The sequence below is a fragment of the Triticum aestivum genome, chromosome 4B (assembly GCF_018294505.1).
Source record: "Triticum aestivum cultivar Chinese Spring chromosome 4B, IWGSC CS RefSeq v2.1, whole genome shotgun sequence".
Taxonomy (NCBI): domain Eukaryota; kingdom Viridiplantae; phylum Streptophyta; class Magnoliopsida; order Poales; family Poaceae; genus Triticum; species Triticum aestivum.
Genome location: NC_057804.1, coordinates 439,383,561 through 439,393,072, shown reverse-complemented (window position 1 = coordinate 439,393,072; position 9,512 = coordinate 439,383,561). Strand labels below are relative to the sequence as shown.

The following is a 9,512-nucleotide window of genomic DNA, read 5'->3' as shown; positions in this document are numbered from 1 at the left end:
ATATGGTTACTATTCTAACCATTGTATAAACAAAATGAACGGGGGCTTGTATAAGAGTAACCAAAGTTCAAAAGAAAAAAGTGTTGTATGTGTTGTTTTTCCGATGATTTGGGTCTTGGAACACCTGAAATAGGCAAGCACAGTATTGCAAGTAAGAAAATGTGAAACATTGCTAATAACTTGCCTCATATACATGATAGTTTTAGGTCATACAAGCAGTGGGGAAAAGAAAAGCAGTCTATATGTGATGAAGCAAGCCTAAGTCAAATAGGTAAATGCCCATACAACCAAGTTCATTACAATGGATGGATTTCAGTCCTAAAACTGGAAAGTAAAAATGCATAACAGAAGTGAATCGTAGAACGTGGTTTATACAACTTCATGAATATACTTAATATCCTGGCAGCACCATATCCATACTACTTGAGGAAGTAAATAATCAAATGACAATCACACGGGAGTTGTCATTTCCACTTTACAATCTGAACAAAACTAAATAGCTGATCTCCAGGTAATTACATGACACGACAATGGCTTCGACAAATATCCATCTTTTATGGCATAAACACATAGATTACAGTCAGTAATGAGAAGTGATGGTAGCTCACTCTATAACATCGTCCACACCAGGAAAATATGGTAAAGCAGTCAGATCCCACAACAAATATGATATGAAAATCTTGGAAAGAGAACTATCTAGAGAACAAACTTACATGTAAAGATGTGTTATGGCCTGTGAAAATGGAATAGTGTTATGTCACACTATTTGGCTATTGCTAGAAAAGCTGCTGCAACAATAAAAAGAAAAACTAAAAAATTGTGCTTATGCGCAGTATAATGCCTGGTCATCAATATTTTGCATCAAATCTCAGCAAATGCTCTAAATACATATATCAGGAACTTCTTCTAATACTCTAGTAACATAATCTAAATTAGCCGATGTGGAATCCTTCAGAACTAATCGGCCGACATAAAGCCGGTGAAATCAATAACATAACAGAACAATAATTAAATGCTTAGTCATTTGATTAGTATGCCACACTACATGCCGGTGACAATCACCATATTTTATTTACATATCTAAAGCCATCGGCGCCTGACATTATCAAACTATAATAATCAGTATGCCACACCACATTTATTTAACTTGCAATAAAACTTCAACAAACATATCAACTAATGGTAACTGGTGTATGCCATGCAGAGAAAATTGCACTCTGGCAGAGCAACGACATGCTAGAAGCTGACAAAAGTATTACAGATTGACAATAAATAATAGATAGCTCCATCAATACCCACCGTTGTTGGGACTATCAAATTAAAATTCCATATCTATCAGAAAACTGACAAAGCTTGAGGGCCTCATAAATACGAAGAAACAGCATGTGCAGAGGGGCCATACATACTGATTAAGAAAACTCACTTTTTAGCAACCAGACTCCCTTCATTCAACAAAGGAGAGGTGGGGGCATGGTCATGGGACAGGAGCAGTAGGGCTAAAAATAGAGAAACCATACACATCATAATGATGATGTACTTCGACAGTCATGCACATGACGGATAGTGTAAAGCTATCTATCGCCAGAACTACATTTAAGTAAGATCATGAAACTAAAATCTGCTATGCCATTACCTACACAGCCTTTGTATATGTTATCAGATTAACATGTATGGAGACAACAGAATATACCAGGGGATAATTAAGTAACACCAGGAAAACTATTACCAAGGTAATGGGGTTCATAACATACCTGAATGGTGCTATGGGCAAAAATCCATTGTCTACTTCTCTTGAAGCTAACATCTACCCTTTCCCAAGGAATTCTATTCAGGCTTTTAAGCGTTACTTCTGAAATAGGGGACAAACTAATTCAGTTAGAAAAAATATCATCTTAATCATCCAGGAGAAATGGAAGTACGGAACGGTATTGGATATAATACAAAACACACTAAATAACAACAAAACTTTAGCTCCAATGCAAACATGAACCAGCGTAAAGTCTTCGTCATTAGAAACTTGGCATGTATGGTTTCTGCTAGTTTATCAAGTCCTTGGACAATAAACAGCACATCATCATGGAAAGCATCTATGATCTCTATGCAAACACACTAATTTCTATGTGAACACACCAGGTTATGCAAATTAGAAAGTATAATTAAGTAAGAGCAGCATATACGATCTATAATAATGCAAAGCACATTACCTCCATAGTCTAGATTTATTAGTTCAAAGTTCAATATCAGGAAAATTCAAGTTTTTTTATACACGCCAGTATTGTACTTGACTGTATATCGATCTACATCAACTCCTGGAAGGGCAAAATCTCAGATTATAAAGGAATCATACTTGTTCTAGAGGCAACATTTGAGGACTGATACCTCCCTTATGTTCCATTTGAGCAATAGTGCACGCAATTCTTAGTTCCCTTATCATCGCATCCAAGAAAATGCAAGTCAAACAAGAAACTGGAAAATGTTGGTAAATGGCAAATTTAAGATTATCACTTCAGAGTCTTCGTGCCAAGATTTGCTGCAAGAAAAACGCCATCAGACTTCAACGCCGACCTACACTGCCAATTACCATAGTTCAGATTTTTAGCGCTTGATAACCTAATCTTTCAGTGTTTAAAATAAAAGACTTACCTGTATCATTGCTCGAGGTAGATCATCTGTCCAATGAAGCCCAAGACACCTCATTATTAAATCCTGGGAGCTTCAGAAACCAAGGGGAATAACACAGGACGGGGCTCATCCACCTGAGCTAAAATCACAAAACTGGTAAGGCACAGAGATTACAGAAATACTATACGCCCGCAAGTCTATTGATGCGATAAGATTGAAAGTAAGCACCCATTTTTAGCACAGCAAAAGAAACAGGGGCAGCATGTAATTAGAAAGTATAATTAAGTAAGAGCAGCATATACAATCTATAATAATGCAAAGCACATTACCTCCATAGTCTAGATTTATTAGTTCAAAGTTCAATCCCAGGAAAATTCAAGTTTTTTTATACACGCCAGTATTGTACTTGACTGTATATCGATCTACATCAACTCCTGGAAGGGCAAAATCTCAGATTATAAAGGAATCATACTTGTTCTAAAGGCAACATTCGAGGACTGATGCCTCCCTTACGTTCGATTTGAGCAATAGTGCACGCAATTCTTAGTTCCCTTATCATCGCATCCAAGAAAAGGCAAGTCAAACAAGAAACTGGAAAATGTCGGTAAATGGCAAATTTAAGATTATCACTTCAGAGTCTTCCCGCCAAGATTTGCTGCAAGAAAAACGCCATCAGGCTTCAAGCCAACCTACACTGCCAATTACCATAGTTCAGATTTTTAGCGCTTGATAACCTAATCTTTCAGTGTTTAAAATAAAAGACTTACCTGTATCATTGTTCGAGGTAGATCATTTGTCCAATGAAGCCCAAGACAACTCATTATTAAATCCTGGGAGCTTCAGAAACCAAGGGGAATAACACAGGACGGGGCTCATCCACCTGAGCTGAAATCACAAAACCGGTAAGGCACAGAGATTACAGAAATACTATACGCCCGCAAGTCTATTGATGTAATCAGATTGAAAGTAAGCACACATTTTTAGCAGAGCAAAAGAAACAGGGGCAGCATGTAGTATAGCTGACAAATTGCAATAGAAAACACCATTACCCGATAGAGTGATCATCTGCACTTTCAAAAGTTTGGGCAGAAGTCACGGCTAAAAGGCGTATTAATTAAGTTGAATATGCCAATTAAATAGGGCAACACATTCAGTTCTCAACCATTCTAGGTATCTCGGATGCACACACAAAATCTATAGCACACATCCTTCCCACACGCAAACACGAAATATAAGCAGCACGAGGCAAATCAATACACGACAGGCGGCTAATTCCGAAACAATAAAAACGAGCAGTGAACCAACCACCATGACAGTAAGTAGGAAAGAGCAAACCTTGAGCAGGAGAACAAAGAAACAACATCGCTGCAGGATCTTCTGTCCCCATCTCATCTCCAACTCACTTCCTCTTAGATCATTACCTTGGGAAGCTCGTGTTGACGGCGTATTGAAGATGTCTTCTAGCCAACAACGACTGAACTTTTACTCAAGGCCATAAAATAAAGTGCTTTAAATTCTGAATTGGTAAATAGATAGCCAATATGTTTATATTGATCTGCTAAGTACAAATATTCACGGCACAAGGATACAATCGCCACAAACATTTGAGTAAGCAACATAGGGCTTGAAAGAACGAAGAGCTGATTTGCACGTAGAAACAAAGTATAAGATGCTCTGTTTGACACTATTTGATAGTGATAAAGGGGAAGGATTTGCGAACACACAACCATGGCATATTGGCATACCTCATCAATGAATCAGGGGCCAAGGGGAGGAGGCCGCACAAAGAGAGTAAGAGAGAGATTGGGTGAAGCTCACCTCGGTGTTGGCGGCAGACGCGGTCGCCGTCGCTCCTCGTGTGCGCATCTCCCCAATCCGCGCCCCTGGCCTTGACCACCGCGCCCGCTGCCTGCCGAGCCTGCCGTGCACGCTGCCCTCCGAGCCTACACCATGTGTGGCGTATATATAAGATGTTCATCACATTCAGAATCTAACTGGATTCATCCATTTAATCAAGTAGCAGAGGGAGATGAATCACATAGATACCCTCTGCAAAAATCTAACTCGTTACACATATGATATGCTCTGCAAAAATCTAAGCCGTTCATACATATGCTCTGAAAAATCTAACTGGAGGCATGCATCCAACAAAAACGAAGGAGGACAGAAACGGAATGCTCACTGCATACATACATACATACGTGTATTAGTTGACCTGTACAATATAGACAGTTCTACTGATGGTCTAAGTTGGGTACAAGTATATGTGCAAGGGAGGTGACATGCCACACCATGAGGTTTCATTTTACTGAACAATCCATAAGTAATATAATAGAGAAGTTCATATTAGCCATGACTAAACCAATGGAGAAATCTACAGCCCAGGCATTGCTCCTGCTATTTTTTCACACTTAATTCACTTCACTTTTGCAATCTCCCACAGCAAGGCCATGAACAGGAATCACACGAGGAAAATCAGCCCCAAATCATATAAGCTAATGGAGAAATCTGCCATTGTTTTGCCAACAAAATCAGAATCTACACCCAAAATCAGAAGACTACCATAGGCATATTCCTTGTCAAACTGAGAAGAAAATTACGGAGACACATACGAGGCATCCCTGGCCTCCCGCTCCAGATCAGGAATGTAGTTTCAAGGGGAAACAACAAAATATAACCAAGGGCTAATTAAGTAACGCCAAGGAAAACTATTACCATTATACCATATCACAAACAGTGGCAATCTGACAACCAAAGCACAAGGTTGCCGATGGAAAGGCGCACTTACAGAGAGTCCATAAACAAGATAGCAAGCAGAACACATAACATAAAACAGAGGCATAATTCTCCTCTGTATTCTGATGTATATGCTTGTTTAGGGCAAACCATTTATCTAGCAGAGGGAGATGAATCGCATAGATACCCTCTGCAAAAATCTAACTCGTTACACATATGATATGCTCTGCAAAAATCTAAGCCGTTCATACATATGCTCTGAAAAATCTAACTGGACGCATGCATCCAACAAAAACGAAGGAGGACAGAAACGGAATGCTCACTGCATACATACATACATACACATACAACAATAAGAAAGAATACCACAACATATACACATACAGTAGCAGCTATCACCATGCATATATCACCATTCACCACGAGGGAAAAAACGAAGACTGAACATACATCAGCCATATATCAAGCTATCGCCATAGAAAGACAGTGAACAGACAGTCAGACACATACAGCGTCAGGTATCACCACTGAAATTACCTTGGGAGCTAAGCAGCGAGTTGGACGAGGCAGAAGCAGGCTGTACGGAGGGGCCGAGGCCCGAGGGGGGCTGGGGGCCTTGCCGCCTGGGCGGAGACGCGGAGGCCGGAGGAGGGGTCAGCAGCGGCCACGGACGAGGAAGGGAGGGGACTGGTGGAAGTAGTGACGAGGGAGGGAGGAGGGAGGATAAGAAGGTGCACGCGCGACGACGCTGCGAGGAGGAGGAGGCGCCGTCAGGTTGGGAAGCCCTCCTGACCACCCCAACTTGAAGACCGGCACTCCCGTGTTCTCCGACGGAGGTGACCTGCGCGCGAGCGATGGGAAGGCGAGGAGGAGAAAGAGGCGAGGTGGTGGAGGAGGAGCAGTAGGCGGCGGGGCTCCTAGGCCGAAGGCCACGGCGACGAGGGAGGAGAGCGAGGGAGCGAGGCGGCGGACGAGGGAAGGAGGAGGAGGGACCAGTGAGGGGCGCGGGGGATGTGGATTGGGGCTAGGGTTGGCGAGCCCAATGGGCTCTGCGAGCAGGAGGGGGGAATCGCAGGCGGCGGCGAGGCTCCGGGGCGGAGGCCGTGGCGAGGCGAGGAGGAGGGATGGAGGAGGCGGGCGAGGCTGTGGGGATCGAGGGGAGACGGGGCTAGGGTTTGGGTGGTGGCTGGTGCGGGATGCGGGGCGCGGATTGGGCAAAATCTCATGCACGCGGCCACCGCCAACCCACCCAACAAGCGCGCGAGACGAGCCCACTCGTCATTGGCCAGTCAAAACGACCGCGAAGTGAAAAATCTATTACAGCGAGGTGAAGATCCGACGGCCAGGACACGCCAGAAGGGCAGATCTGACGGCCCACGAAGGCCCAATCGGGGGAGCCTCCTGGAGGTGAGTTGTCTAACCTCGTTTTTTTTTTAAATTTTGGACATTTGTTTGACTAAACGTGAAGAACTTCTGGAAGCAGGTATAATTTCTAATGCCGGCCACGGCTGGGGTCCATGATGTTTTGAGCCAAACCAAGCAACACACCGGGTGTCTATGCCGACGACATGGTGGTCGTAGCATTTCGTGCGTTCGGAGCGGTGGCGGCTCCCATGGTGTACTATTCCTCGGTGTCGGCGGTGGCCGCGGACGTGTTGGCCATCTCTGCTAGCATGCTGCGGTTCTGCCAATGTTTGCATTGGATGGCGTGGCCAACCACGGTTCACTGGACGCTATGGTCCCCCGTGTGCCGGTGTGCGGCAACTGGCCATTCCTCTGCGAGCAGGCTTGGAGCGTCGAGTTGATGCACGAGGGGCCAGCTTGGAGCGGTGGCTTGCTCCTCCACTTGCCCACCTGCAACCTTGCCCATGCTATTGACGGCCTGGGGCAGGGAGGGAGGTGGGGCAGAGAGTTGCATGGCTCGTCGCGGCACCCAGCCGACTTTTATGCCAGAGAACTCATCTTCCTGCTCACCGGATGCTATGGAGAGTGCAGAGAAAATGGTGCAAGGAGGATATGGGGAGCGGCGGTGTGGTGCGGTTCTTGCCAGACGTCTAGCCTCGTTTAAATAGCGGGCGGACAAGAGGAGCCAACCGGCATTGTGTTCTAAAATGCCGGCCAGCTCGCGGAAGGACATGTTGCCGGCACACATGCGGATTCAATGGAGGCAGATGGGGCAGTCTGAAGCTGGTTAAATGCGGCGAGGAGGCGTGTTCAGCCTGGCCTGCAACGAGTGGGGCCCTCTTGGTCGGTGCGCCGGTTCAATGCATGCGCTATGAGAGGTCGCATCCGTGTTAGAGCAATCACTCCCTCCGGTCCTTTTTTGTTTGGGTATAAAAATATCACATTTTCCATCCATATTTTACAAGTAAAATTCGTGCACAAACTTTGACCCAAAATACTATGGGGACTAGTAAACCAGGACGGAGGTAGTAGTTATGAATTCAATTTTCGCTCCATACCAATCGTTCTAAAAACTAGTATAACGCGCCATTGAAAATTGGAACTCTTATCGTGCTAAAAAAGATATTTTAAACGTGGCTACTCGGTCAGTGCCGACTGGCGAGCCACCGCCTCCAGGTCGTTCACCTGTGGTCCCGACCATCAACTCCTATGGATCAAATTATCACGCAGGCTGACTATTCCTATAAAGGTGCGCTCCAGCATGTACCCGGTACCCTCGCATGCAGCAATTGTGCACCTAGGGTTTATTTGTTTACGGTGCCTTTACGTAACTCTCATGTGTGCGAGACAGCGAGAGACTGACTGTGTGTGTGCGCCTCTTGTCTTCGTATATGTACTCCACTGTTTGTCCAGTGTCCAAAAAAGTATACAGTAATAACTAGCAATGCGCCAATGCGTTGCCACACGTTCAAAGTAGACTAATACATATTCACTGATTTGATAGAAAAGAGTCTAGTTTTGAAATACGTATATCACTAAAAATATGTTATGTTTCACTCAAAATATATTCCTTTGGTGGTTTTGATGAGATAAGGGAGGAATGTGGTTGGTTTCAAGATTCGAGAAGTGGTATATTGTTGCAAAAAGCCCATGTGTGTGTGGTGTGTATGTGAGAGAGAGGGAGAGAGGAGCGGGACGGGGTGCGTGTGTGACAAAGACACAAAGAGCGTGTGTGCGAGAGGTATCACCATAAAATGAGTGATAGTGTGTGTGCACGATTGAGAGGGCGTGTCTCAAGAAGGGACGAAAAATCTACATAGATACAAGGAGCGCAAGAGAGACATGTACAAGATAGTGGAAGCAAGAGTGTGCGGATGTATAAACCTATCTGGAGGCTGGTCGATCAATGTTTGTGAGAGAAATATGAGTCGGGGGTGCGAAAGCGAGAGTTTTGTGTGTGAGAGAGAGACGGTAGTCGGGAGGGGGAGTGGAAGCAGGAGTTGTGTGTGTGAGAGAGAGAGAGAGAGAGAGAGAGAGAAATGGGGGAGAGTTTGTCTGATCGATAAACAAATGAATAATGTCAGTTTTATAACTGAGATAAACACGGAAATGAGACCCCAACAAATGTTGTGTGTGCAGAAGAGAGTAATTTTAGTGGTAAGAGTCATATCTAGAAAGATATAGGGTGCATGAGAGAGCCCTAGAGAGAAAGATGAATGAGAGAGTATGTGTGGCGATGAAAAAGAAAGCTTAGGTACCTAGTGATACCAAAGAACGATAGAGACGTGAGAGATAATGAAAACCGTGTAATGTATAATGATAGGGAAAATGTGACACTTCTCATGGGAGATGACGAGAGACCATGTTTATGAAAATAGGAGAAACATAAAGTGAGCGTGCGGGTGAGCTAGAGAAAAGAGAGTGATAGCTACATGAAGGACCACGTGAGAGAGATGGGCGTGAAAGGAGATTCAAATATTTTGTTGCATGTATAGAAAATGTCAACATAAAAAGGATTAAAATATTTTAATTCGAGATGATTATACATGTAATTCATACTCGAACCAAAATTAATCTATCAAACATGCATACTCATATGAATTCGCGTGTATCTATGTTATTTAATATCTAGATATTACTGATCCATACATTTGAGTAGAACATAATTTGATTTAAATTTTTTGAATTCAACCTTATGATTTTGAAATCATTGTATTTGTAAATCATATTATATATATATAAAGGAGTAG

The 9,512-nt window shown here is 43.7% G+C and overlaps 1 long non-coding RNA gene across 28 annotated transcripts; it reads right to left on the bottom strand.

Moving 5' to 3' along the window:
* Nucleotides 1–223: 223 nt before the first annotated feature.
* On the bottom strand, nucleotides 224–6,587 carry LOC123092594 (uncharacterized). 28 transcript variants are annotated; one of them, XR_006444772.1, is made up of 8 exons: nucleotides 5,896–6,583; nucleotides 4,441–4,565; nucleotides 3,958–4,262; nucleotides 3,390–3,507; nucleotides 2,644–3,311; nucleotides 2,348–2,565; nucleotides 1,752–1,849; nucleotides 224–788 (listed from the first exon to the last, which is right to left on the bottom strand). It is a non-coding gene; the product is annotated as an uncharacterized lncRNA (long non-coding RNA). The 28 variants fall into 28 exon arrangements; XR_006444773.1 differs by having other exon boundaries at nucleotides 224–609; nucleotides 714–788; nucleotides 1,752–2,565; nucleotides 5,896–6,582; XR_006444775.1 differs by having other exon boundaries at nucleotides 224–609; nucleotides 714–785; nucleotides 1,752–2,565; nucleotides 5,896–6,582.
* Between the last annotated feature and the right edge of the window lie 2,925 nt (nucleotides 6,588–9,512).